The 27,909-nt window shown below is 44.2% G+C and overlaps 1 protein-coding gene and 1 long non-coding RNA gene across 5 annotated transcripts in view; one reads left to right on the top strand and one right to left on the bottom strand.

Moving 5' to 3' along the window:
* The window catches only part of LOC125172450 (BEN domain-containing protein 5), a 1,495,630-nt gene that overhangs the window by 266,605 nt on the left and 1,201,116 nt on the right, over positions 1–27,909 (bottom strand). The gene's annotated exons all lie outside the window — the stretch shown is intronic.
* On the top strand, positions 13,667–15,822 carry LOC125172453 (uncharacterized). Its single transcript, XR_007154729.1, has 2 exons — positions 13,667–13,728; positions 15,636–15,822. It is a non-coding gene; the product is annotated as an uncharacterized LOC125172453 (long non-coding RNA).

Raw genomic sequence — 27,909 nt, 5'->3', positions numbered from 1 at the left:
GCATGGTCCCAACTCATGTGTCACTAAGCATAGCTGAGGTAGTCTAGATTCCCAAAGAAGCTTAACTGAAACCAAGATGAAAGAGAAGGCAGCAGAATGTAGTGGAGTGATCTGAGCTTTGAAATCAGACAAACCTGAGTTCAAATCCCAGCTGCATAGTGCATCTGCTATGCAGACCTGAACAAATCACTTCTCTAAAGTTTGGTTTCCTGATCTGTAAGGGAGGGAGACTTACCTCCCAGGGCATTTGGTACAATTAAATGAGAGAGCAAATAGAAAGCATTTAGCCCAGATCTTTGTATACAGTGGGCACTGGTGTACACAAAGCATTCAAAAAAATCTGATTTAGAAAGCACGGGTTTAGAGTAAATTGCTCAAAAAATATTTCCTGGGCCACCTTCTCTATGCCAGACCCTGTGCTAAGTTTTGGGATGAAGACAAACAAGAAATGGTCCTTATCCTGCAGGAAATATTTTTTTCATGGGTGTTATGGGTTGAATTATGTACCCCTACCCCAAAGTTACATTAAAGTCCCAAACTCCAGGATCTGCAGAAATAAGGTGTTTATAGATGTAATCAAGTTAAGATGAGGCCATTAGGGTGGGCTCTAATCCAGTATGGCTGATATTCTTATAAGACAGAGACATACAGGGATAATGCCACACGACTACAGAGGCAGAGATTTGAGAGATGTAGCTGTAAGCTAAGGAATGCAAAAGATTGATGGCCACCAGCAGAAACTAGGAAGAAGCAAAGAAGGAGGGAGCATGGCTTTGTGGACACCTTGATGTTTGACTTCTGGCCTTCAGAACAGTGAGAGAATAAATTTCTCTTTTAAAAAAATTTTTTAATATCTTTATTTTTGAGAGAGAGAGTGCGAGTGGGGGAGGAACAGAGAGAGAGGGAGACACAGAATCCGAAGGAGGCTCCAGGCTCTGAGCTGTCAGCACAGAGCCCAACGCGGAGCTCGAACCCATGGACTGTGAGATCATGACCTGAGCTGAAGTCGGACGCTTAATCATTTGAGCACACAGGCACCCCAAATTTCTCTTGTTTTAAGCCACCCAGTTTCTGGTACTTTTTCAGCAGCACTGGAAAACCAATATACTTGGGGAGATATGCAAGGGAGCAAATGCAATAACTATGACAGAGTGGAAAACACTGACTGAGTTTGTTGAGTTGAACCTGTTACATTTATCCAATTATGTAATCTTGGTTAAACCAGGAAGACTTCTTGTGGGGCTCAGTGCTAGTAGAGGAATGTATAAGTGGAGGCAGTTTGTCCAGGAAATGGACAGTCTGTGTCTGCCTGAGGAAGCCAGTGAAGGCTTCTCAGAAAGAATAGTTGGAGCTGGGGCCTGAAGGATGGCTAAAGGGTCAGCAAGTATGGGCTTAGGGAGAGGGGACACCGTTTGTGCTAGAAAGCCTGGTGTGTGCAGAATCAGAAAAATGTGAACTAGTTTTAGAATTTGGGAGAAACAACCAATATGTAATCACTGCTGGAGCTCAGTGGGGATATTTATCTGCCTTCTAGACTTCTCCACCTTGCTATCCCACAGACACCTCTTACACAAAATGTTCCAAATTGAACTAGACCCTGCTTTCTACCCCTACCCTTACCTCCTCCTACCTGTTCTCCTGCGTGCCCCGATTTGGTGGATGGCCCGCCACCCGCCCATCCAGCCTAGTGAGAGGTCTCCAGAGCGCCTGTGTACTCCTCTCTTGGAAGCTGACTTCTTTTTCGTCTCTGATTTACACCAGCATTTCTGGGCTTTACTATCTCTGGTTCTAATGCATTCTCACTTGGCATAAGCTCCCAACTCTCCAGCTGTGTCTCTCGGCCATCTTCCTTCCAGCCAAGCCTCTCTGCCAGATAATTAATGATCTGTAAACAAATGCTTAATTGCAACAGGGGAGCACATATCTAAAGAAACTTTGTGATAAAGCAAAGGATCCTTTTTATAACATGAAGAACATTTCTCTCGCTAACTCTCCCCCACCCTCAGTTCATCATTTAGTCTGGATTTTTGTTTCATGTATTAAATCTAAACTTTTTTTTACAGCAGAAGCCACAAAACAAAAGAACAAAAACCTGCCCAAGGGACAGATGGTATCATCCTGAGGTGCAGACGTGTCAGGTGCTTCCTTTCTGAGACACTCTTTTCTTTAGACTTGGCCCTTAGACTCAAGACTTGGGCACTTGCTAGGAGAAAGGAAATTTTGGCTCCTGGCAAGAAGGAGAGGAAAATGTGGACTTATTAAGAATCTAACATATGCCTGCCTCTTTTATTTATGTTCTCTCATTTTCCTTTTCACAACGCCCCCATGAACTGCTATCCATTGTAGAAATAAGAAAGTTAAGCACCTTGCCCAAGCTAGTGGCAGCTACTAAGGGGGAATGACTGATACTGAAGGGGTGCCTGGATGAAATATAATGAGATTATTATCTCTCAGCACACCTGTTCAAGCTGTTCGAGTTACCTAGTCAGCCATATTGCCTTTTCAGAGTGGATATAAAGCCCTGAGTCAGACAGTGTGTCTTTTGCCCAGCCATGCTGATTTCCCAAGTGGGTGGGTCCCCCGAGCTTGGTGGGCCAGCAGCTGCAGTGGGAACCTTTCTTTTTGCTGCTGTGTGGGGGCTCTACCCTCATGCTGGGAGTCACTGTTGGGTGCTGCTGTGGGAGGGGCCAATTCAGCCACATATGCCCTTCAGAGAGGAAGCACCTTGGCTCTGATCTGACATTGAGTCTCCTCAAGGGAGTTTGAAAAGGTGGTTTTTGTGCAGTTCTTAATGGCCCAGCTGTTCCCGAAAGAGGAAGCACAGAAACATTTTTAGAAAAGTTAGTGGAGTGTGACAGAACCCAGGGACTGTACCCACAGAAACTCTTCCCCTTCATAAAGTGTGGCTTCAGAAAACACTTGGTGTTCACAGAGAACCTGCCCCATGCCAGGTCCTGTGCTCTATCCTAGATCTTCTACCTCTCCATCTTGGAGGTCCCCTTCCTATCTGTGCTTTCACGTGCTCAAGACTGTCCCAGCCTAGTAACACCACAGCAGCCACCTCAAAGCCCTCACTCATCCCTGCCTTACCTTTAGTTACTTCCTTCTCTCCTCCTCTTTACAAGCAGAACTTTCTGAGAGAAAGTGCAGTCTACACTTATTATCAGAATTCACTGACTTCCCATTCACTCCTCAGCCCCACTGCAGCCTGGCCTTCCTTTCTACTGAACCCATTCTCCCAACATTACCAGTGACCTACCGAGTTCAAGGACACATTCCTTCATCTGGTCTCAGCAGCATTCACACTGTTGACCTGGCCTTCTTCCAAAACGTTTTCTCCCTTTGACTTCAGTAGTCTTGATTTTCTTCCTACCTCTTTAATGATCCTCAGTCTCCATGGTAGGCTCCTCCTCTTTGACCCACATTTTAGATGTCATTCTCCCTCAGAATTCTGGCCTTCTTATTCTGTATGCTCATACACTTAGCGCAGACTTCTCTCCTGAGCTCCAACACATGTGCATACAGCTGCTTACTAGCCATCTGGACTTAGATCTAAATGGCATCTCAAATAAATATTCCAAAGTCATCTCTTCAAACGTTTATCCCAAGCCCATTTCTTCTCAAATGTTCCCCATTTTAGTAAAGAGAACCGTCATCCACCATGACCAGTTTAGAAACCCGAGAGATCTTGACTCCTGTCCTCTCATCTCTCAATCATCAAATTCTATCGATTCTGACCCCATAACTATCTCCCATATCTTCCTATGTCCTTTCTTATCCACTATATTCTAGTTTAATTTTTATTTCTCTGCTCTTAGATCTTACCCCTTCCCAATGCAATCTCCAAACCATTGTGATCTTGCCCAGAAGCAAGCCTGATCCTGTCACTCCTTAAATAAGACTTTCCAAAGGCTTCTCATCTATCTCCAAAGTCCCACCTAATTTTAATCCTGTATAGTCTGTCCTCTACCAACTCTCTGGGTTCCACTCAGGCTACATATTCCTTCATTCTCTGTGGCAGTCAAATGGGTTGCTACCTGGTTCTCCTCCCTCTTCTTCTTGTGACCTTTCATTTTGGATTAACTGCAGATTCACATATGCTTGTAAGAAATAATCCAGAGAGATCTTATGAGCTCTTCACCCAGTTTCCCCCCGTGGTAACATCTTACATACTATAGTACAATGCCACACCCAGAAAATTGACATTGATATAATCCATTGACCGTATTCATATTTCACCAGTTTTACATGGACTCATTTAGATATTCAGTGCTGTGCAATTTCATCCCCTGTGTAGATTCATGTGACCACCACTACAGTTAAGATATAGAGCACTTCCACTGGGAGGCTCAAACCAGCCTTCCTGTGGTTCCTTCAATGGGCCAACTTTCTTTTACTTCTATGTCTTCACATAAGCTGCCCCCCCGCCATCCCGCACCCTTCATTTGGTCAATTATTAGTTATCTTTCAGGCCTTAACTTAAATATCAATTCCTCAAAAAGACTTTCTCTGACTCCACACTTGGTTAGGGCCCTTGCTCTCTGTTCCTTTAGCACCCTAGACTTCTTCTCTCCCATCAGAGCTCCTATTTTCTCATTACTTGAGAGAGAGTAACCTGAATGAGAGCAAAGGTTGTGTGTAGCTACTTCACATCTATAGCTCTAATACTGGGCACAGTACCTGCCACAAGGGAATTCCTCAATTAAAATGGGCAGAGATCAGAAATTCATGAAAACTGATAAGTCGGGGGAACTCCCTCACTCAAGGAGCTCCTAGTCATGAAGTGGGCAACTCCAGTATGCAAATTAGTGCTGTCTTAGAGGGAAGCACTGAAGGTTGTGGGGGTCTGGAGTATCTGTTTTCCTTCCAGCTTCTAGATACACAGAGTCAGGCACAGTGAGGACCAGAAGTCCTCCAGGACATGTGCCCAGAACCCTTAGCATAGTTTGGCAGGTCAGCTAAGTGGAGCAGACACTGTGGTAATAAGCCCAAATGCCTGATTTCAAAGACATCAACGGGACTATTTTCTCAGCTTTATAATCATAGACTGAGCAGCAATTGTGGCCACAGACTGGGTCCTCATGTTAGCCACATGATAAGCCCTGATCTTGGCTTATCATGACAAGCCCTGATCATGGCTTAACAGATCCTGACACTAGCCAACCAAGTGATAAATACAACATCTTCCACAAAACAGGTAAGGTACACAGGTAATGGCAGACATTCAGAGCAAACACACACTGACACAAGGAAGGCAGAATCCAAGCATATGTCCTGTTAGGATCAATAGGATCAATAGCATAAACATCCATTTTATACCCTAAGAAGAGAAATAGAATTATTGACTCCTGAAGCATTCAAGCTGGAAGGGTCCTTAAAGGCATCATGTCCCCTCACATCACCTTTTATAGCACAGGGAATGGGGATTGAGCTCTTTGTATATAGGAGTACAAATGTTAACATTTCACATCTAGCTTTAGATGCAAAAGCCTTTGTTCCCATTTCTGAGTCTTCTCTAATTAATTTTACCAAAGTGTAACTGGTCTTTGACTCAGAAACATCAAACTGAAGATTTTGCCTGGCCTCCAGCTAGCCCTCTCCAATATACTCTTCCCCACCAGCCTGAGTGATCTATTTAAAGCACAAAGCTGGCCAGGTTACTCTCTTGCTTGAAACCTTTCACTAGCCTCCCATCACCTTCAGAATAGAGTCCAGGTTCCTTAGTCTCCAGACTCAGCATAGCCCTGCCTCCTCTCCTGTCTTCTCTCTGGCCTCTCCTCACACCCGCCTTTACTGAGCACACCGTGGTGTTTTATGTGGCTGTGGAAGCTGTGCCTGCTCCCAGAATGTTTTTCTTACTGATATTTGCCTGGTTAACTGTTTCTTAACCTCCAAGCTCCACCTTAGCTATTATTTCTTCCAGAGAGCCTTCCCGGAACCCTTGGGTTGGGTTACCGTACCTTCACCCTGTCCTATTACCATGCCTCCCCCTCTCTCTGCAATATGCCACTTGGAACCTTTGATCGGGACATGTTATTTGTGAGTCTGTATCTCCAGATGTCTGTGCTGCTATAGGACAGGGGCTGCATCTTAACATCCTTCTCATCATGGTGCCCACCATAGGACCTAGCACACTGAAAGTTCTTGGTGAATTCTGATAGAAAGGGAAAGCTATTTCACAAATAACAATCCTGAGGGTTAACTGTGTGCCAGGCAACAAAGTGCTCTGCACATACCATGTCACTTCATTTTCCTAATAGCCTGAGACCACGGAGTACTCTTAACAAAGCCCTCTGCACCCAGAGTGGTGAATGAGAGTGTCCCATAGAGACTCCAGTAATACTCAGAGACAGTCTCTAGGCCCTGGTCCTGGCCCCACCCTCCACTGCAAACCATGGCCACTGGACTCAAGTCTGCCCTCTCCTCTCACTCCTGGACTTGCCTCTCTACCCAACCCTTTATGGTAGGATTCAGAGTCAGACTCTTTGCCTGTCTTTCTTTTTCACTTCCACCTCAGACACTGGCTCTCACCGTAAGGATCCAGCTCTACAGTCTGCAAACCTAACCTATTCCACCCCAGGGGACAGCCAAGGCTCTAGACTTTGCATCCCAACCCAGGTCCTTGATTAATGAGAAGAGTAGATCACCATGGGGTTGATTACATGGCTGTTCCAAGGACAATGAGGAAGCTCAGTTAAGTAATGTGTTCAAGATCACATGGCCTGGCTTCTGGCCAATACCAAGACCCAGACATAGCATCTCCTCTTGTATGGAGGGCACACTCCCTCTTCTTTCAAACATCCCTCTTCTGTAGCCCTTTGAATGCCTGCCTACATGTCCATTACACCCCCTGTTATGAGATGCCCAAGCAGGGGCTGTTACCTAGCACTATTCCTGGTGTCCAACCTGGCACAGAGAAGAGCCTTCGGAAAGGCATGATAAAGCGACAAATGAGTGTCAAGATCAAGCTCTCACCAGTCCCCCCTGGCTACAGTGGATGTTCTGCCCTTTTACTTCTGTTCCCAAAGGTACTTAGAATCCTCCTTTGCATTTGGTTTGGCACCAGAGAAGCAAAGCTTCTGTAAAGCTGCCCCAACAAATGCATTTTCTTGTCAAGTTTTCTTTGCAATTGATACTAAATCTCCCTGTAAAGAAACCACACCCTCCACATCTTAAGGGAAACTACTCATGGTATAATGGTTTAAATAAAGGAATTGTGAAATTCTGGGGAAAGTACCAACCTCTACCTTATCCCTTCTGTCCTGAGAACATCAAGCTCTCAGATGAAATGTTTTGATGCTGTGAAGAGAAAAAAAGTGCTTTGGAGTTACATAAAGTTGGGTTACAATCCTGGCTTTGCCTCCCAGGACCTGTGGACCTTAGGGAAGAAATCTGAGAATCATTCTGTGTTCTAACCTCTTCCTTACTCACTCCAGTCAATCTCTCAACAAGTCCTGTCAGTTCCACCTTCTAAATAGTTCTTCAATCTCTACTTCAGTTGTGAGCTGGTCCGGTGATTAAGCACTCAGGCTCTGGAGTGAAACTGTCTGGACTTGAATCCCAGTTCTTATTTACTATGCCATCCTAGTTTACTTAATCTTTCAATGTCTGTTTCCTCACCTGTAAAATGGGGATTAAAAATCTTAGGCTGCTAACAAGATTCAATGAAATAATCCTTATAAAGTGCTAGCATTGGGGTCCCTGGGTGGCTCAGTCGGTTGAGCGTCCGACTTTGGCTCAGGTCATGATCTCGCGGTCCGTGAGTTCGAGCCCTGCGTCAGGCTCTGTGCTGACAGCTCAGAGCCTGGAGCCTGTTTCAGATTCTGTGCTCCCTCTCTCTCTGACCCTCCCCCGTTCATGCTCTGTCTCTCTCTGTCTCAAAAATAAATAAACGTTAAAAAACATTTTTTAAAGTGCTAGCATAATTCCTGGCACAGAGTTGGAGCATATAAACATTAGCTCTTCTTATTATTTCTTATTACCTCCTTTGTTCAGGATGTTATCATCTACAACTTCACACTCCCCTCTGCTCCTTACTTCCCTCAACCTCTGACCATCCCTACAAGGTCTCCTGTCTGGTTTCTCTTCTCTGGGACCTCTTCTCCAATCCATTCTTTGTGCCATTGCCAGAATATTCGCTGTAAAAGGCATATTTGATCATGTGATTTGCAGACAAGAAACCCTGTCATGGTGCCCCATTGTCCATAGAATAAGCACTGTCCTTAGCTTTGCAGTCAAGGTCCTCCATTCTCAGGGTCCCTGCATACTTCTCAACAGTCATGCGAAGAAAATTTTGCCCCCATTTTATTGCCTTGGAGTGTTTGAGTGAACATCCCAAGGACCTATAGCTATTCACTGGGCCAGCTGAGATTTGTACCTGTCTTCTGAGCCCATAATGCTCTGTGCATTGGCCACACTGCCTCTCCCCACACTGACCATCCATGAACTGACAATGAGCATCAGATAAGCAGGAAAGGAAGAGTGCTGAGATGAGAAAGAGGGGCTGGTGTGGAGACATCACAGTGGCCAACCTGACCAGGGAAGGCTTCCTGGAGAGGCTGGAGCTCTGAGGACCTGGAGGGGGCAGGGTAGCAGGGGTGAGACTGGAGAAAATGCTGAAACTGCAATTTCAGAATGGTCTGGTGAGATGAAGTGAGATTCAAGTGTGAGTGGAAACATGTGTTTCAGATGCTGCTCTCTTCTTCCCCAACACTGGCGAACCCCAGGAAGTTGAGGTTTGGTTCTTGGTTTCAGTCACTGTTAGTGGGGTTGGAAGTACTACATTAGGTTGAAGGGCTTGCCAGGTCCTCTTTGTTATCCACAGATTAATGAACTCTAGGTTGGTTGGGGAGGGGAGGAGAGTCCCTTTCTCTTAAGTTCTTTCCCTGCAGCAATACTGCCCAAATATCCATCCATTTGCTCAGCAAACCTTCCCAGACACCTGTGGGGCCCCAGGCAGGCCCCACACTGGAAATGCAGAAAACAATCACAGGTGTTCTTCGCTATAAAGTACTCATGATTTAGTGGGGAGAAAACCTCACATACAGTGACAATACTGTGTGAAAAGTGCTCTGGGCTCTAGGGTATGGAAAGCTAGGGAAATCTTCTCAGAGGTGATACCTGAGCAAGATTCAGAGTGAGCATATTCTTTCAAAAAGATTACTTGGATTCATTTCCAAAGGTGAATTTGGGTTATTGCTTTTTGTGATTGTGACTGTAATTGCAGAACAATACATTCTTGCCTGGTGTCACACAGAGCTTTTAGGACATGAAGGGTAGAACAGTGGTGTGGTAGACTCCCTGGTTTGGGGGCCCTAAAATGTATTTACAAACACTCAGTGGAATTTCCCCAACCAGGGATAACATCATCACTTTCCAAGACTTCATAGCCTGGCAGAGAGTCTGCAGGTTGCATGAGAGGACAACGAGCGCTCTCTCTGGCTATATTCAGGACCCGGTGAGGTAATGTAAAAGGACAGTGGCCTGGGATGCAGGCTGCTCTGCCACCACTGACTTGCTGTGTGACACAGTATAGGTCCATGAACCACACTAAGCCTCAGTTGCCTCCTTCATCCAGTGGGGACAATATTACCTCGCCTGGTCACTAAATGGTAGCTGCTGGTCCCAGGTCTCTCATTTCCAAGCTATATGTCCCTCTCTCTCAGCCTATTTCCCCATCTGTGAACAAGGCAGAATGGTGAGGCTGTGTGCAGGGAAAGAATGAGAGAATATTCTCCAAGGGCTGTTTAGCTTTGACATCCCATGCATAAAACAACAGCCAGATTGGACTGTTGCTTAATTCTATCCAAACTGCCAGATAGGCATTTGAATAAGTAATCTAATATATACATTTTTATTCTATTCAATATTCAGGTCGTCTCCTGGCTGGAATGAGTATTCAGAATGATGATTGCTTCGAAACATACCATTCCAAATACGAATGAGGATATTTTTGCAATATTCAGTTCAACAAGGATAGGGAGGTATGAGATTAGGTTCTGCAAATAATCACACATTTCACATCTTGGATGCCTATACACATACTTACTACATGTCTTTCTTCATAACCTTGGAAATGCAAATCCCTGTACTCTTAGAGGCTTCAGCAACCCTCTTGTGCTGTCAATTCCCATGTGAATACAGTAGAGCAAGGCAAAAAGATGTGACCTTTCACCTGGTGTTTGTTTGAGGCTCAGCTACAACATCCTCCCCACCCAATAAGCTGTGATCTCATGCTCCCTCATGCTCCAGCAGGGACAGAGAGCTCACTACTTCTCAAAGCATCTAATCCCACCCATGGGCACCTTTGACTTGGGGAAATAGTCTCTCTAGTTGAGAAATCTGCCTACTACTGGTGTTCCTACATCGATCCTTGTTCTGCCCTCAGATATTCTTGCAGAGATTGAAGGCAATGACACTATTCCTTTCACCAAGTCAGCCTTTTCCTGAACTGAATCCCTACTCCCTCCAACCAGAAAACTACTCTTCCTTTGTCCCCAGCACAAGACTCTATAGGGATGAGCCTAAGGACACCAAGAGCAAAGGTGAGCTCAAGATGTCCTGGTGAATTCCTTTTTGTCTGGCTTCCTGCGCCATTGAGTAAGAGAGAATTAAGCTTTTAAAGTAACAGGGAAAAGTAGCTGATTCTGAGGAATCTTTTGCCAAGGATTTTCAGGAAACAGAAAACATTGGGGTGCCAGGGTGGCTCAGTTGGTTAAGCATCTGACTTCGGCTCAGGTTATGATCACACAATTTGTGAGTTCGAGTCCCACATCGGGCTCTGTGCTGACAGCTCAGAGCCTGGAGCCTGCTTTGGATTCTATGTCTCCCTCTGCTTGTTCTCCACCCTTCCCCTGCTTGTTCTCTCTCACTCTCTCAAAAATAAACATAAAAAAAGAAAGAAAGAAAACACCACTGGGGAAGGAAGATCTTGGATTACAGCATGAGTGTTACCCAGAAACTGTTTGCAACCAGCATGGCACCCACCTCAGAAGGTGTGTGTATGCAGGTGTGTGAAGTACAAGTGCTTACACAGTGAGCACCTACTCATCTACTCAGCTGTGCCCTGGTAGGGTCAGTACAGAATAAGTTGCTCACTTGGGCAATTGTCACATGTCTTCAAGATTCACTCAGTCATCACCTCTTCTGGGCAGCAGTCCCCGACATGCCCTCTTAACTTTAACCAACCCTGCACCCCCATGAAGCTTTCTGCACTTTCCTCTATATTGTCCAGTTCCCTGCCGGTCTGTCCTCTTGGACAGTGGTACCTTCTTGAGGATGCTGACTGTGTCTGATTCGCCTTTGTCTCCCTGGGCCTGGCAAGGCATCGGTGCTTCATACATATTGATTGCAGGAATGTTGTGTGGAAAGGTGTCTTAATCCTATTCTGGGGTTCTTACCACTGTCTCTGCTGCCGTGTTTCTCTTTCCTTACTTATAAGAGGCTAACGTGATACAAATTAAATAGAGTATAATCCTCACAAGATGTGGACATCTGTAGGGTGAATCACTTGGATAAGCTCATGGTATCCATGCTTCTGAAAGTGCACCAGCCTTTCTGTGAGAGGTGGAAGTTGGGGTGGATAGTGCTATTTCTCTATCCTTCGTCTACCCTGAGCTGACTGTTCCCAGCCCTGATCTGCTGTCCTCCCCTGCCTGGCCCCTCTGGAGCAGCCATTCCTCTGGAGTTGACACTCAGATTTTCCTTCTTTTCTGCCAAGTCACAGCTTTTGGATGCGCCCTATGCAGATGTGTAGAATTCTTGCACACATCTGCATATCAGAGGGGCAGGGAAAGTTGCTTGGCAAGAGGCCCTGGCTCAGCAGGAGTGCTCTGCTGGCAAGCCTCAGTTGTGAAAGGATCTCTCTCTGTGCTGTTCTTGGCCAAGGAACTCAGCCAGAGACTGGGCTGGTCAGGACTGGGCTTTGTCCTACCCAGGGAAGACCGCAATATGGTGCATTTCTGGGGGCACAGGAAATTGCAACATCTTAGTCTCCCCTGAGGAGATTAAGAAAATGAACGGACAAGTCTTAGGGCAGAGAATGGGTGTCTCAGGCAATGGCACAAAAAGAAGGAAAATGCATTCATTTAGCTATTGATTTAATAAGAACAGCTCAACGACCCCATTTGTAGAGGGTCTGCTTTGTGCCAAGCAGTACAAGACAGTGAGTTATTAAATATGGGGGTCTGCTTCCATCTGAGACCTGCCACTTTCAAGGTCTGAGACCTGGGGTAAGTCCTTTAACCTGTTTTGGTATCAGTTTACACATCTGTAAAATGCAATGATAACTGTACCTGCTGCAAAAGGTTGAGGGGAGGATTAGATAAGATAAACTCAACAAAGCACTTAACAGAGCATGTGATAAGTGTTTAGTAAACATCAGCTCTTTTTGAGTACTTTGTTTACTTTACATCCACTATGTGTCAGTCATCATACTGGGTACCCTAAATATTTTGTCATATTTATTTCCCACAGTAAACCTCCAAGACAGGTATTATTACCCCTGATCTGCAATCAACTAAACTGAGGCCTGGAGATGTTAAGATACTCCTGAAGGTCACACACCACATGAAAGGGCTGACAGATTTAACTTTCAAGGCCATGGGAAGCCAGATGCAAATGTCACTCAGGAGGCAGGGCCAGAGTTGGAGAGTCCCAGGGAAAGAAGGCCTAAGCCTGTATGTGGGCCAGGGTAGCAGAGGAAATCAGATTCTTGTCCAGAGTGGTTGACAGCACAGCTGGAAATAATGTGCTGAATGTCAAATCTGATGGGTGAAGCAGAAGAAGAACAAGGAGAATGAATGGTGTGGATGGCAATCAGCAAAGGCAAGAAACAAGACAATATGGGTTCCTCGGAGGAGGGGAAGGCCATGGCCAGTGAGTCACCATAGAGGAGAGTGAGTGTGCCAGAGCTGGCTGGCCTGGGTTAGGCACTTTCCCTCCCTGGACCTGTAGAAAGGGGTAATAATTCTTAGGTCCCAGGGCTGAGGTAAGAACTAACTGAAGCACTGCACAGAAAGCTCTTTTCATAATGTTTGGAACCTGTGAAGTGTTTAACAAAGGATCTGGAAAAAAATATCCAGACTAGTATTTAGAGAATACATTTCAGAAAGAGTAAGAGAGGTCATTTTATTCATCCTTTAACAGTGAGGGTCCCAGCTTCAGTCTATTGTGAAGGATGGTTGGGGCCAACTCTTGCAGAGGTCTGATCAAGGAAGATCCTTGGAGGCCTACATCAGCACAAAGGGGACATGTGCTAGCCCTGCTTTAGGGAAGGAGGAGGGTGACAGTGGGGTATATGACTGGTGGACCTGTGACTGAGTCCCAGGAAGAAAGGGTTGCAGGTAGAAGCTGTTTCTAAAAGGGCCACAGAGCTAGGAATGTAGAGAGGGGGAAATGAACATTTTCCCAATTTTTGGACTGAAAAGCCTGCAGTTTCAGTTGCTATAGTATTTCTTGTCCTGGAAGCTTGATATAAGCAGGAAATACCTTTGGTTGGTCATCAGATTTCTCCTAGTGGGTGTTGGGACTGACTAGGGTGGAGCACTCTCAATTACAGGAAGTAGGAAGTAGGGAACCTCATGGGCGGGGCTGAGCAGGAAAGAAGCAACACGGTAGATGGCGTGTAAAGTGGAATGCATCCTTTGTGAGTTATGTGTGATGTCACTTTGAGACTTCCAGAAATAACTAAGCAAGACTTTGAAGGAGCCTGGAGTCCTGCATTGGCAGGTAGGGGCATAAGTCAGCAAATCACAGGTGAATACCATAAATGGGACCCCATTTGTGTCCACAGGCTGAGGTGGTCTGGGGACACATCATTACACACTCTTTACTCATAACCCAAATAGTTCCTAGGGGTCTGAGGTTATCTCTGAAGATAGGTATGCTTATATTTCTTTTATGTATTTCTTCCCTTACTTCTAACATCTTGATGGCTAATAAGATGGCTAATAAGATCCTCTTGTTGTAACCTTGCAATATCCCCCAAATTCACTTCCTCCCTATTTCTCCAACTTCATTCTCAGTGCATGAGGAATAGGGCCCACTTTTCAGTGATTGAGGGTGGTGGTAAGAGCTAATCTATGCCTATTATTATGTTAAATGCAGGAAATATAAGAATCAATAGAGCACAGACTTTTTCCTTAAGGATTTATGAGCCGATTTCAACCATTCATCTGAAGACTCCTCAAAATTGTCAAAAACTGAATGAGTTCACTCACTCATTCATTTAATCAATGAACAAACATTCTCTGGGCACTCTGCCAGGATTGGTGCTAGCAGCTGGGGACACATGGCCCTTGGGTCCTAAGGCCTTAAGATCCTTATGATCTAGGGAGACAAATACACAATAGAGGGCTGTGCAGTTAAGCTGCACTATTGACAGTGGTCAAGCTGAAAGAACAATGGAGATCATTTCTATGAAAAGACATTCCTTAGGTCATTTGCCCAATAATTTCCTTTCCTCATCCTCTCCCTTGGAAGATGTGTCTGAATAATATGGGTAAGGGAGGGACACTGGGGAGGCAGTGTGGAGTAAGGGAAGGAGCACAGGCCATGCAGCTAGATAGTCGTAGGTTTCAGTACCCAGATCTGCCATTTGTTAGTTATCTGAACTTAGTCATTCACCTCTCTAAGTTTCAATTTTTTCATGTGTAAAAAGGGCATAATTTACATAAAGCATCTTGAATAGTCCTGGGCACATAATAGGTACTCAGTAAATGGAAGCCATTTTTATTTTATCCCAAATTTCAGGTTGTTAGTGTCAATAAATAAATGAACTTTACTATGATGAGCTATTGAAATTTTACAGTTTATCTCCCAACGACTTAGCCCAACCTATACTAACCAACACAAATGGCTTGGATATGGCCTTGCCATGTTCACCCATCTAAGGCAACCAATTGAGATCTGCTTACTCAGTTCATTTTATTTGTTTCTCTTTCAAATTCCAAGTATTTATTTTATTTTTATTTTTTTACATTTTTTAAAAAATTTATTTATTTTTGAGACAGAGAGAGACAGAGCATGAACGGGGGAGGGTCAGAGAGAGGGAGACACAGAATCCGAAACAGGCTCCTGGCTCTGAGCTGTCAGCACAGAGCCCGACGCGGGGCTCGAACCCACGGACCGTGAGATCATGACCTGAGCCGAAGTTGGCCGCTTAACCGACTGAGCCACCCAGGCGCCCCCAAATTCCAAGTATTTAATTTGACCTTTGGAGGATTCTAGTTGGCAAAAGGTCCAAGTTTTCCCACAGGCTGACTGTCTGCTGTGCTTGGGCCCAGTCCCTACATATGGACTGGGACAATAATACTTGAAACTGATCCTTCAAGGAGGCCCTCTCCTTCCCTCCCCCTTTTCCTCAGCTCTCTGTAAAGCATCAAGAATAAACAAGAGCACATGTGGCAGGAGCATGCCTCTCTCTATGGCTGTGTTCCAACAGATGGGACACAAGAGGTAACCCTCTGGAGCCCTGATTATCAGCAGACTGGGGATAGGCAATGGGGGATAGAGATGGTGGGTAGATGGAGGAAAGCTCAAGTTATTCAGGTCAAAACTGTCTGTGCTATGGAGTCCAAGAGCTGAGAGGGGCTTCTAAGACCACTTGACACTGACACATAATTTTTCTGTGACAGATTGGGGAAGAGAGGCATCTAGAGGTATCTACAGCCACCAGCCCTCTAGTGACAAAGCGAGAACCTCAGACTCAAGTCTCCAACATTCCAGTCTGTGCCTTCTTCATGTTCTTGGGCAGCTTTGTTCAAGCATCTATAATGGCTTCCTATTTCTAACTGTACCAAATTAAAATGTTCTGGTCTGGCACTTAGGGTCTATGAGATCTGATCCTCACTGTACCTTTCTAGCTTTCTTTCAAACTCAACAGACAACTTGGACTGCTACTTCCTGATCTTGAAAATTTGATACAAATTTTCCCCTATGTTGTTTAAATCCCCCTTTACTCTGGTTTCTGTTCTGGGATCCCTGGTTCTTACTAAGTGTCTTCTTGGTTCTGTCCTGTCCTGACCACTTTGGTCTCTGGCTGAGGTTCAGCCTTCTTCATTACAATGCCATTTGGAGGCTCATTTAGAAGGGCACATTATGCTGTGTCAGATGAGGCAGCTGGGGAGTGGGTGGGACCTGATGTTAGAGACTTCTACTAGCAGAGTTGACTCAGCAGTGTCCAGGGCATGGCTATCTCTGACACCTGAGAACAGATGCCAAGAAGGTCTGAAATGAAAGACAAGGAGCCTTCAGCAAAGGCTAATATATGGGAGATGATCTGGAAGCTCAGGCAGGAAGGTAAACTGAGGAAAGTCTGTCGGGAAGTGAGGGTAGCATGGCCAAGGAAAGTGGTGAGAGGCTACTATCTGAAGCTCAGTCAGAAAATAAGTGTGGGTCCTCTTGTGTTGCTGGGACCTTGTAGGAGAGGAATTGCTTTTGAGGGCATTAAAATGGAGAGATGTTTCAAAGGGATGAGTTAGGACAGAAGAGGGGTTTCCCAAGGCTAAGAGTTGCCCAGAGGAAGCTACAAAGTGGAGTCAGGGATGGGAATGTACATGATACCATGGGGGAAGAGGTTGGGTGTGATTTTAGAATGAATAGCAATTTTGGTGGCTATAGGCTCTAATGAACAGAAGTAAGAGGTAGGTTAGGAGGTTCATCTTAATTTACAATAAGGACTCTGGATCAGACATTCCTTTCTATTTCCTCCCTCCTGGGTAATACTACACTGGACCAGACAAATTCATCATTTCCCAATTTATTCATTCATCAAACACTCCCTGCTCTGTGCCAGATATTGGGTTAGAAACCGGGGAAAGAAAGTAAATCATACACATTCTCTGCCATCACGGATTTTGTTTCTTGGGGAAAAACATTCACATAAACTCAAAAATAATATGGAGTGGTAAGTACTGTGCGAGGCAGAAGCCAAGGGGGAGTGGAAGCAGAGAGGAGGAACCTGACCCAGCCTGGAGGCAGAGTAGGGATAGGAGGATAAAAGCTTCCAGAAGAAGGTAATGTCAGCTGAGGGATAAAGAGAATTAGATATGTAAAGAAGAGATAGTGTCAGATTGTTGTAGAGAGACACAGGCAGGCTTGGGAGATGACCTGGCAGAAAACCAAACTAAAATAAAAATAAAAACAAAAACCCCTCAGTTCACAAGCAGAGTTCAGTGATGATAAGACTGAGCAGATAGTTCTCAGATGTCTAGATCAACAAGCACATGGCATTGGGAAGATCTGAACTCTTGGCTGTGGTTCAAGAGAAGAGAGAAGAGATTATAGGACCCAAAGAAGAGATTCTAGGCCCCATTTAAAGGAAGCCAAGATTTGATGGCAGAAGCTTCTTATATTATCTCATTTACTCTTTACCAGATTCACAATCTGGTTTCCAGGGTTTGGGACCAAAACTGCAGTTAAGAATAAGATTTTGTTTTACTTCTGATGGGTCAGACTTTGTGTATTTCCCTCCCTTGGAGGCTTGGTGGGAAGGAATGACTGATCATGGAGCAGAAGTGGGAGAGAAAGGTGTGTCCTAGCACTAGAGTTACTACCCTTCCTTGTGAGGACTTCTTTGCTCCTTTCCCTCTGGGTCTAACAGGGACACTGTGGGCAGCTTTTTCTAGAAGCCAAGCTCAGGGCACTAAAGGAATCAGAGGAGGACTTTCTTTCTAGAAAACTTGAGCCTCACAAGCTTGGGATAAAAGAACTCACACTTCAGTTCAGTTCATCTCAGGAGAGTTCTGCACTGAGATTTGGAGCCAAAGTACCAGGTAAGAATACCTAACTTGTCCTTCGTTATGAATATATTTCCTCAGGGAGAGTTGGCTGCGATGAGGTTGGACATGTATATTTTGAGTCCCCTGGGGGAATGCTACCATAATATCTCAGGAACACCTTCAGCAATATTGTTGTCTATTAGTGTCCACCAAAGACTGATTATCTCCAGTTCCCTGCCAACCTCCTCCTTGGGACTTAGAATCTCTTAGCTCTTCTCTTGAACCCCAGCTAAGAGTCTAGACTTTCTTGATGCCATTTGTGTCCTAGTATGGATAACTAAGAACTACCTGCTTGATTTTTCTCCATCACTGAGATCTGCCAGTTTGCTGCTCTTATTGGGGCTCCAGATGCAGAACACTGTAATGATGATGGTGATTTCCCAAACAGCCAGGTAGAGAGTACTTGACCTCTTGTTTGATCACATTCTTCCATTCCCTTTTCCTCCACTCCTGAAAAGACTGTGAGCTGAGTCGAAGACAGTTGACCAGGGTGGGTGAATTACCAAGGTAACAGCAATAATGGCCATTTGTAGAGCACTGTGGCATACTAGAAAAAACGTCAACTGGAGTCAAACAGAATAAATTTTGAATCTGTGCTTGGCTACTTACAAGCTGAGTGGCTTTCAACAAGTCACTTTACCCTCCTCAGACTCAGTTTCCACATTTGTAAAGGTAAGGGTAGTAATTCTACCAGATAAGACCTTTGCGACAATAAATTGTATTTAATTCCTTAAGGGCTGAGTCCATAGCTATATTCTTCCTTGTACCCTCAGTAACTACAGAGCAGCTGGCATACAATAGGTGAATAATAAGTGATAGCAGTTATTAATATTTATTTGAGAAAGAATATATTCTGAACAGCCAGGTAAATCAATAAAGGGGAGGAAAAAAAAGGAAAGAATCATCTTGTTGTTCACTGTATGGACCCAGAAATCACAGAGGCAGGTGGGTTAAGAGTTCAAGGCGGTTCTAATTACAACACTAATATTATTAGCTGTTAATCATCTGCCTGTTGCTATCATCTCTGCTCAGAGTCAGATATGCCCTTTCTTTCTTTCTTTAAAGCAAATACTGGTTCTCTAGGACATCTTTAATATAATTAATATATTTCATTACCTCTGTTCTGGCATTAGCTGCTCAAACTAAATAAAACATGGGTAGGTTTCAGCCACTCAATTGAAGAGCGTGGTGTGTGTATATGGTGGGGAGGGAGAGAGAAAGAAAGAGACAGAGAGAATAAGAAACAGAATGAGAGGGAGGGAGAGAGAGAGAGAGAAAGGGAGAGAGAATGTGGTCAGTTCTGTTGGTTTATGGAATTTGCTATGTTAAATGCTTTGTCGGGGTAGCAGTGGTTGGGTACTGGGGAGTTTGTGTATAAGTTAAGCAATGGGGGTAACCTTTGAAAGAGTTGCTTTTTGGGTGGCCAGGTGAAATTTGAAGTCCCTTAACCAAATCTGAGACCACCCCTTTGTGGCTGAACAACCAGATTTCACTCTGCCAAGTCAATCTTAAAAAAGAGCTTAAATAGAACTGTGGAGGGGCCTGAACTTCACATTCAGGCCTTTGTGGGAAGGAGATAACGATTTTTTCTCTGTTGCATGAGGTGTAATAGTGTCTTAAGTATCTTTTAACCATATGACCACCCAGGTAGGAAACTGCAGAGAAAGCAATGTGTTCCACCTTTGCTAGGCTGTTACTCCAAGGTTTAGGGATCAGCATTCATTTCCCTAGTGGGTTCTGAGAGCTGGTCCTTCTAATCAATAAGCATGAAACCTCCAGCACTTTTGGACTTTTGCACCATGGAAGATGTTTCTTCATGCATGCGTGCATTCATTCCACAAATATTTGAACACCAACTATATGCCCAACAGAGAGATTAATAAAATATGGTTGTCAGTAAAGAGCCTACAGTCTAATGAAAGAAAAAGACATTGTAATATAGCATGATACTTGCCAAGATGGAGGTTTAGGCAAATCCTGCTACAGGAATACAGATGTGCCTAATATGCCCAGGAAAGGAGGGGCTCAGGGAATGCCCTCAGAGGTCCTAAGGATGAAGAGGAATTAACCAGACCAGCAGGTGTGAGGGATATCATTTGAGGCAGTGGGACCAGCATATGCAAAAGCCTGGAAATGAGAGAGAACTTGATTTATTCTAAGAATTACAAATGCTTCGGAATAGTTTGAGCACAGAGAGAAAACTGAGTGGCAGATAGAAAAACTGAGGCTGGAAAGGTATATGCCCAAGTGCTTTCTTGGTAGCCAGGGACTAGCATCCCTCCTCACCTCGCCCTCAACATATATGTGACATTTTGAATGCCACTTTTTCCTGCTTCTAAGGTTTCTTGGTCACCTGGGATAGTGCTCTGTTAAGTTTAGGAGCTCTCAACCTGTCCACTTAAAGGGAATTTATTTGACTTGACCAACTTCCAGAATCAAATGAAATAGTGGATATAAAGAACTCAAAGTATTCCAATCACTCCATAGAGTCAGACCTGGTTTATTACCCAGCTTTGCCATTTAGGGCTATGTGAACTTGGGAAGGTTATTTAACTTCCCTGAACTTCAGTTTCTTCATTTATCAAATGAGTATGAATATGGAGAGGATTCAACAACATAATCTGCTATCATTCTATTTGTAAACTGAAGCGTGCTGCCTCAGTGAAAGGGTCTATTAGTAATAATTAAGATTCATCTCTAATTCACCACGACCCCTATTCCACTTATGCATATATCTGGATCAAGTTCTTCTCTTTCCTACACTGCTCAGCTTGGGCTCTCCCACCAGCTGTGGTCAGCTAGAATCCCAGCTGACCAAACTGACTGGCTCTCTGCTGCCCCCACCTGTCTAGAGCCAGGATCCCACCAGAGTCTAGGACCAGAAGCCCAGCTTGGGGTTGATTGGGCCTCCCTTTCACATTCCTGATAGGGCAGGAACAGAGAGGACAGCACCCAGGTACCAACCTCAGCCCATAATCCTTCCCAGTGTGTGTTTATGTGTGTTTGAAGAGGCACCTGGGAGATGTAGGCCCATTTTGGGTGGGTAGCAGGCAAGAGACCAAGACATTCCTTTTCTGTCCAGAGCCTAGGTGACTTCTTGAGCACCTTATAGTCTACAGCTACAGCAGGAATGTTCCAGAGATTAGGCCAAATTCATATCTGAGAGGCAGATTTGGAAAGGACATCATCCTTCTTCAGAAGCAAATGATTTCACCAGCTCCATCTTCCAGCTGTGCAAATTGGTTAATTACAAGGGCTGTAATTTGCAATCAATATTATCTCCTTGGCATCTACTTCACTGAAGGCAAATATTTATGGCCACATTTGAGAAAGGGCACATTGTCTTAATCAGGGGACATAAACTGAACACTGGGATAAGTGACTCTTTCAGCACTGATGTCAGTTTTTGCTTTTTTCTCTAAGATTTGGGGGAGAAAACACAGGCAGATCCTAGATCAAGGCTCTGGTTTTCACTGGATAAAAAAACCACAGGCACTGATCCCAAGGAACACATTCTAAACACAGAGAAATGCTTTATGCACAAAGATGCCTGTCATAGAATTTTTAAAAATATAATGGTGAAAAACAGTAACTTAAATATTCAATAGGAAGGTGTAAATAAGTTGTTATGCATTCACTTAATGAAATTTTATCCAGCCATTGTGAATAATGGTAATAAAGGGGTGCTTGGGAAGCTCAGCTGGTTGAGCAACTGAGTCTTAATTTCGGCTCAGGTCATGATCCCAAGATTGTGGGATCAAGCCCCGCATCAGGCTCTGTGTTGAACATAGAACCTACTTGAGATTCTCTCTCTCTCCTTCTGCTCCTCTCCCCCACTCACACTACCTCTCTAAAAGAAAAAAAAAAAAAAAAGAAGAAGAATGGTAATAAAGAACTACATTGTGATGTTAAAACAAGCAAACAAACAAAAAGGGCAAGAAACAAAATGAGGTAGGTGTTCAACATCTTCTTAAGACTATGCACAGTAAAAAAGCCTGGAAGGAAATACATCAGTATGGCAGTGGTGGTAGTCCTTGAGCATGTCACCTATGTTTTCTTACATATTTTTTGAATGAACATATGTTAATTTTATAATTAAAAAATCATTTTAAAAGGCAAGCAGAGGAATGGTTGATCATACTGGCAACTTCACGAAGTCACTGTATTCCACATCCTGGAGTGAGGAAGCCAACTTCCATTGTGGAAATATATTTTCACTTGGTCAGCACATAAGTATGATGACTCCATATGGCAGGCCCCACTACCAAATGCTTATCTTTGCCTTCAAGCCTTCATGAAATAACTGGGAAAGGTCAGCCTTCCTACTATGTCAAAGAGCTTAATATGGAGTGCTAGGGGAGCATACAGCAGGCTCCTAAACCAGCCTGAATGGTCTGTGAGGACTTCCTGGAGGTGTTAACATTCAAAATAGATTCTGTAGGATACGGAGGCAGAGAAACAGAGAAAGAACATTTGAAACAAAGAAAACAGGTTAAAAAAGGTATGTGACAGAACCCGTTTGGGGAATGGTACTTCATTGTGGTCGAAATGCTGGGTGCACAGGAAAAGAGTAATATAAAGGGTCCTCAGGCCAGATTCTGAAGGGCCTTGGGTGCCAATATAAATCAGCCCTTCTCTAAGAAAGGATGGAGAGATGAGGGTTTATCCTGAGGGCAGTAAGGAGCCATTAAAAGAGTTAAGCAGGGACAGGAATTGGTCTGAACTGTGCACCAAGAATGTCTCTCTGGCTGCATTATGAACATGGGAACACATGTGAAGGATAGATTTGTGGGGGACAGAGGTAGAGACTGAAGGTAGAGAGACCAATGTGGGGACTATAGAAGTAGTTCTGGTTAAAGATATAAAAGTGTGAGCCAAGGAATACTAGACTTACAAGAGCTCTTAGAAATCTTCTATCTCATGCCTGCATCTGACATTGAAAAAAAAAAAGCATGTTTTTGGATGAGTTTAACATTTCAATCAATAGACCAAGTAAAGCAGATTGTTTTCCCTAATGTGGGTGGGCCTTATCTAATCATTTGAAGGTCTAAATAGAACAAAAGGCTGACTCCTTCCATCCCTACCTCCCAAATAAGAGAGAACTCTTCCTGCTTGACTGCCTTTGAGTTGGGACATCAGTTTTTTCCTGCCTTTAGACTCTGATATTGGCTTTTCCTGGGTCTTGAGCCTGCCTGCCCTACCTACCTTTGGACCAGAATTACACCATCAGCTCTCCTGGGTCTGCAACTTCCCAACTGAAGATCTTGGCACTTGTCAGTCTACATAATCACATGAGCGAGTTCCTTATAACAAATATCTCCAATGATAGATAGATAGATAGATAGATAGATAATAGATATAGATAGATCTATTGGTATTGGTTCTGTTCTTGTAATTAGACTCCTATTAATACAGCCTATGATCAAACTGATCCTTCTGGCATCCATATTACCTCACTGGCACCAGATTTACCCGACCAGTGGCAATTCCCTTATTGTCTATACCAGCTCTTCTGACATTGGAATTTCCAAGATTCTAGAGGGACAAAGTTTTGGTTTCTGAATACATTTAATTATTCACTACATGGTTATCCATTAGTAGAGCAAAGGTTTCCTTCTTTCTGATAGCATGTTTTTTAAGTAGGCACAGTCGGGAGACAAATCCTAAGAAGCAATTTTGCTTTCTCATCATTGTCTATCACCTCTGGTTCCCTCTGTTATGTCCAGCCCTGCTCAGTAGGCTAGAACACAGTGCCAAATAATTAACCAACTTGCCTTTCTAAGTAAGCCAGCCCTACCTGAAGACAAGCACACGTTCAGAGGTTGGCTAGACTGTGGCACCAGGGCAAAGGTCAGCTGGGGCAGACTGAAGACTCTGCTGATCAAAGGTACAGATCATTGCCGATCACCTTCCCTGGTTCTGTCCTTCTGCACTCCCCAAGTCCTCTGATTAGAATGTACTTCCCTTTTCTTTTCTGCCTGATGCCCAGCTCCAATGCTTCCTATTCTAGATAGAGCTTCCTGCTCCCTCCTTTTTGTTCATGCAGCACCCTGAACACATTTCTATCCAAGCATGACTATTACATTTCTTCACTTCTCCTTTTCTTCCTTTGGATTTTGTCGAGGTCAAGAATCAACACTGATTCTTCTGTATTTCAGTGCCCAGAACAAAATATGAAACAGAAGATGCACCAAAGTGTATAAAATGCATGAATGAATAATTGAATGAATGAATAAGTGATTAATAATTTGAATTTCAGTTCTGCTTATTTCATCTCTGAACCAAGGCACCACTGTTAGGCCTTAATTTTGGCATCTATAGAATGGGACTGTTTGCTTTACAGAATTTTTACAAAGGATACATGAAAGAAAGGGGATGGTGGGACTGTGCAGTCACTTAGAAAAGTTGTGTGTATGCAGGGAAGCACGCCTGTCAGCCACTGGGGTAGTTAGGTACTTTCTCCTGAGATGTGTCAAATCTGTAAGCCCTCCAATCTTTCTTTCTTCCTGCTCTCCTATTTTGACTGAAAACTCAGTATATGTCAGGCACTGGGGATACAATGGCAGGAAAGCCAAACCTATTTTCTGCTTTTAAGGGCTCACAGTGAGGGTGTCAGATATAAAATGGCAATCACAATCAATCATGCCAAGAGCTAGGACCCAAAAAACATAGGGGCTGGGTGAAGGGCATTCACCATAGCCCACATGGTCAGAGCAGACTTCCCTTAGGATGACTTAACCTCCCATAAATAGGAGTTGGTTAACTGAAGATCGAGGATAGACCCGTTTGGAAGAGTAGAAATGAGAGAGAATGGAAGATGCTGGGAAGCTCACGGTGTTAAGTATTAGGTGAGGTGAAGTGTTAAAAGAGGAGATGATGAGTGGGTATCTGTTAAAATATAACACTGGAGGAGCAGACAGGGGCCAATCACATAGGGCTCTATTAGCTGTGGTGAGGTATTGGCCTTTACCTATAGGTCAGTGGGGTTGGGGAATGAATCTCACATGAGGCTGAGTTACCTTAGGGAGCAACATGCCCACAATTGCTCCTTAAAGAAGTGAAGCAGGAATCCCATCAGAAGGAAGCAGCTACTGGGGGGAGGCTCTGGACTTGCCATCTTTGGGGTAAAAGCTAAAGGCTGGGGAGCCTGGCCTAGAGATGAGAAGACTCCGTGGTCAGCCAGGTTGCTGGCTTCACATGTGAGGGGCTTCTGGTGGAGAGGAAGTAAATGTGTGTTGTGTGCTCCAGCACTGCTAGGACCAGTGGCTGTGACTGGCTGGCTTGGAGTCTCAGCCCTGCCACTTACTAGCTCTGTCAACCTGGCAACTGGCTTAACCTCAGAGAGCCTCAGTTTCCTCATGTATAAGATGAGAACTGTAATGCTGACTTCAGCACAGTGCTGTAAGGATTTAATGTGAAGATGCACATCAAGTGTCCTGCACATGTTTGGCACGTGGGAGATGAACATGTGAGGCGCCTCATGACTCTAAACATAAATACTGTGATCGGGTGAGAAGCACGTTGGCAGGGGGAACGCAGAGGGAGGAGGGAAACAAAAATACTTTCAGCTTCGAACACAAAAACAATTCCGTTTGCTTCCTATTTTGGGAATTGCTGCGGAGGCCAGGAGGGAAGGAAGGATCCCATTTTAGTGCAACCCGCCTTCTCACTGGGGCTGTGACTTCCAGTACTCCAACCTGCTTCTCGAATCAGCTTTATGAAAGATTTGGTTGCCGAACTGACCCAAGGGGCATCAGAGATTTCCTTCAAGGATCACCTTAAATATCCTGCTTCAGAAAAGCCCTCCCTGATGACGGAACCCATCCAGGATCTCCTGGTGGATTATCTTATTATAGCACATATTTTTCTCTTATTATAGATTGGCCTTATATACTTGTGTGATTGTTCGATGCCTTTCTTGTCGCCCAGGGAGGCAGAGGCAGTTTTTGAGCTCTCTATTGTATTCTCGGTATCTGGAGCAGTACCTGACACACAGTAGGCACTTTATTTACTGATGGACTAAAGGAAGAAGTACATGAATAAATGAACAAGCAGGAACCAAGGGGACAGGGAATTTTTGGCAGAGAAAACCATGAGCCAAGGCACACATGTGGCAAAATGCATTATCTATTTAAGTGGCAGGTGATAAGCTGAGTATGTCTAAGAGATAAAGATGGAAAAGTCTTTTGGGGCAGAGTGTTCTGCTAAGGACAATGAGCTATCTCCAGTGGGTGACAGGGAGACCCTGAAGGTACAAAAGCAGGAAGTCTCTGTGCTGGTGACATAGTAAGGGAGAGATTGGACAGGCTCCTTCCCTGCTTCTGGAGTCTGTGACTTGGTCCTCTGTTCTGTTCAGGACCTTTGTTTTGGATTTCAAAGCCCTTCATCCTTCTCCAACCATTGTCCATGATTTAATTCTCCACCATTGCCCATGATTTAATTTGATAGAGCTTTTATGACAGATCCTTTACTGCATTTAAGACTCAACTTTCAGGAACAACTCCTTCCTCACAGTCCCAGATAATGAGAGTTCCTGTCATTCCCTAGATAACCCTTTTTTGCACAACCATGCTCTTAACTTGCTCTGGGCCAGCCTCTGTTCCCATCATCCTATTCTCTCATTCTGTAAAATGGGATTGGTGGAAAGTGTATCTATTCTCTCAGGGTTGGTAGGAGAATCAAACATGATAAAGGGTGTGAAAGTTTGCTGAATTGCACAGCACGGTCAAAGCCACATGCCATCAGCATTTAGGACTGAAGCTGGTGCTCTAACATACATTAGCAAAACAGAAATCTGGGCTCCAATCCCAGTCCACCACCCCAACTCCTACCAAAAGCAAATTTGTGATGAGAGACATAGGCTTCATTCAGTGAGATTCCATAGTCCAAGGATCAGATTAACTGGCTAAGAAATTTCTAGAAACAGCCCCATAGCTGGAGAAAGAAGACATCAAGCAAAAGGAGACCAGGGACTTGAAGGTTGTAAATCTCTCTACCTAACAGGCTGAATAAAGGTCTAGGCAGGAGAAGAATAATTTACAACTCAAGCTTTGTCTTGCTCCTCTGAATTGTTTCCCTCTCTTGCTGCCAGAAAATAATGTATTTGAGCCCAACCTTCTGAACCCTAAAAGATTCCACAAATACTGAGGTTTTCTGGTCTAGAGGAGGCCCTCAAGGATCCAGTCTCCAATGTCTTCCCCACCCTCACCTTCCACTGCATAACTTCATACTCTCTCCTATTCCTATCACCCAAAGTCAAGGCGCACTGGACCCTTTACCCATCCCCACCTATGTCCTCTACTCTTTCACTTCCAGGCCTCTGCACATGATGTTCCCACTGCCTGACGCTTTCTCCATTCTCCACCAATCAAGTCTTGGTTGCGCTTCAAGGTCTTCATCAAATGCTATTTCTTCTCAGAAACTTATTTTGATTTCTTAGGCGAAACTAATCCTTCTCCTTTTATTGCCTCCAGAAGACATTATTATATTGTACTTTTATTTGGTAGAAAGTCTGTTGTATTTGAATTTTAGTAGGCAGTTTCTATGTCCTCCTCCATTACATTGTATCCCTGTAACTAGTGCCTAGCACTAGTCTTCATATAGCTGAGGAGCTTGGTAAATACATGTTGAAGCAAATGAAAGAGAGGTAAGGAGGGAATTAGTTTTTATTATGTATCAAATAGCATGTTAAAAACTTTGTAGATATTGACTCTTCTAATCCTGGCTTTCTCCAGCTTCCCAGGCTATGGGCCTTCAAACACAGTCAGCATCCCTTGTCTATGCTGCAGAAATGCCCTTAAAGCCCAATGGAGTGAAAGCTCTGGTATCTTATCTTTATATTCTCTGCTACCCTCCATTCTGCTCTCTGCTCTGGCTTTGGATTGCCTGACTCCATGTCCTGGCTCTTGATAACTGCCCCATGCAGTTATCAACTTCAACTTGAACTAATAATTCTCTCTTGAGTAACCATGATATACAGGTATGCCGTTCTACACGCTTCCCATTTGGGAAGCCCTCCTAGGTGCAGATGCAGGGAGGGGATAGTCTTAGCTGCACAGAATCACAACAGCTGGGAAATATTCTAGAGGCTAAGAGTTGAGACAAATCTCATATGGGGGGGTAATCCCTT

This window comes from Prionailurus viverrinus, chromosome C1 (assembly GCF_022837055.1).
Source record: "Prionailurus viverrinus isolate Anna chromosome C1, UM_Priviv_1.0, whole genome shotgun sequence".
Taxonomy (NCBI): Eukaryota; Metazoa; Chordata; class Mammalia; order Carnivora; family Felidae; genus Prionailurus; species Prionailurus viverrinus.
This window is presented reverse-complemented; position numbering and strand designations above follow the sequence as displayed.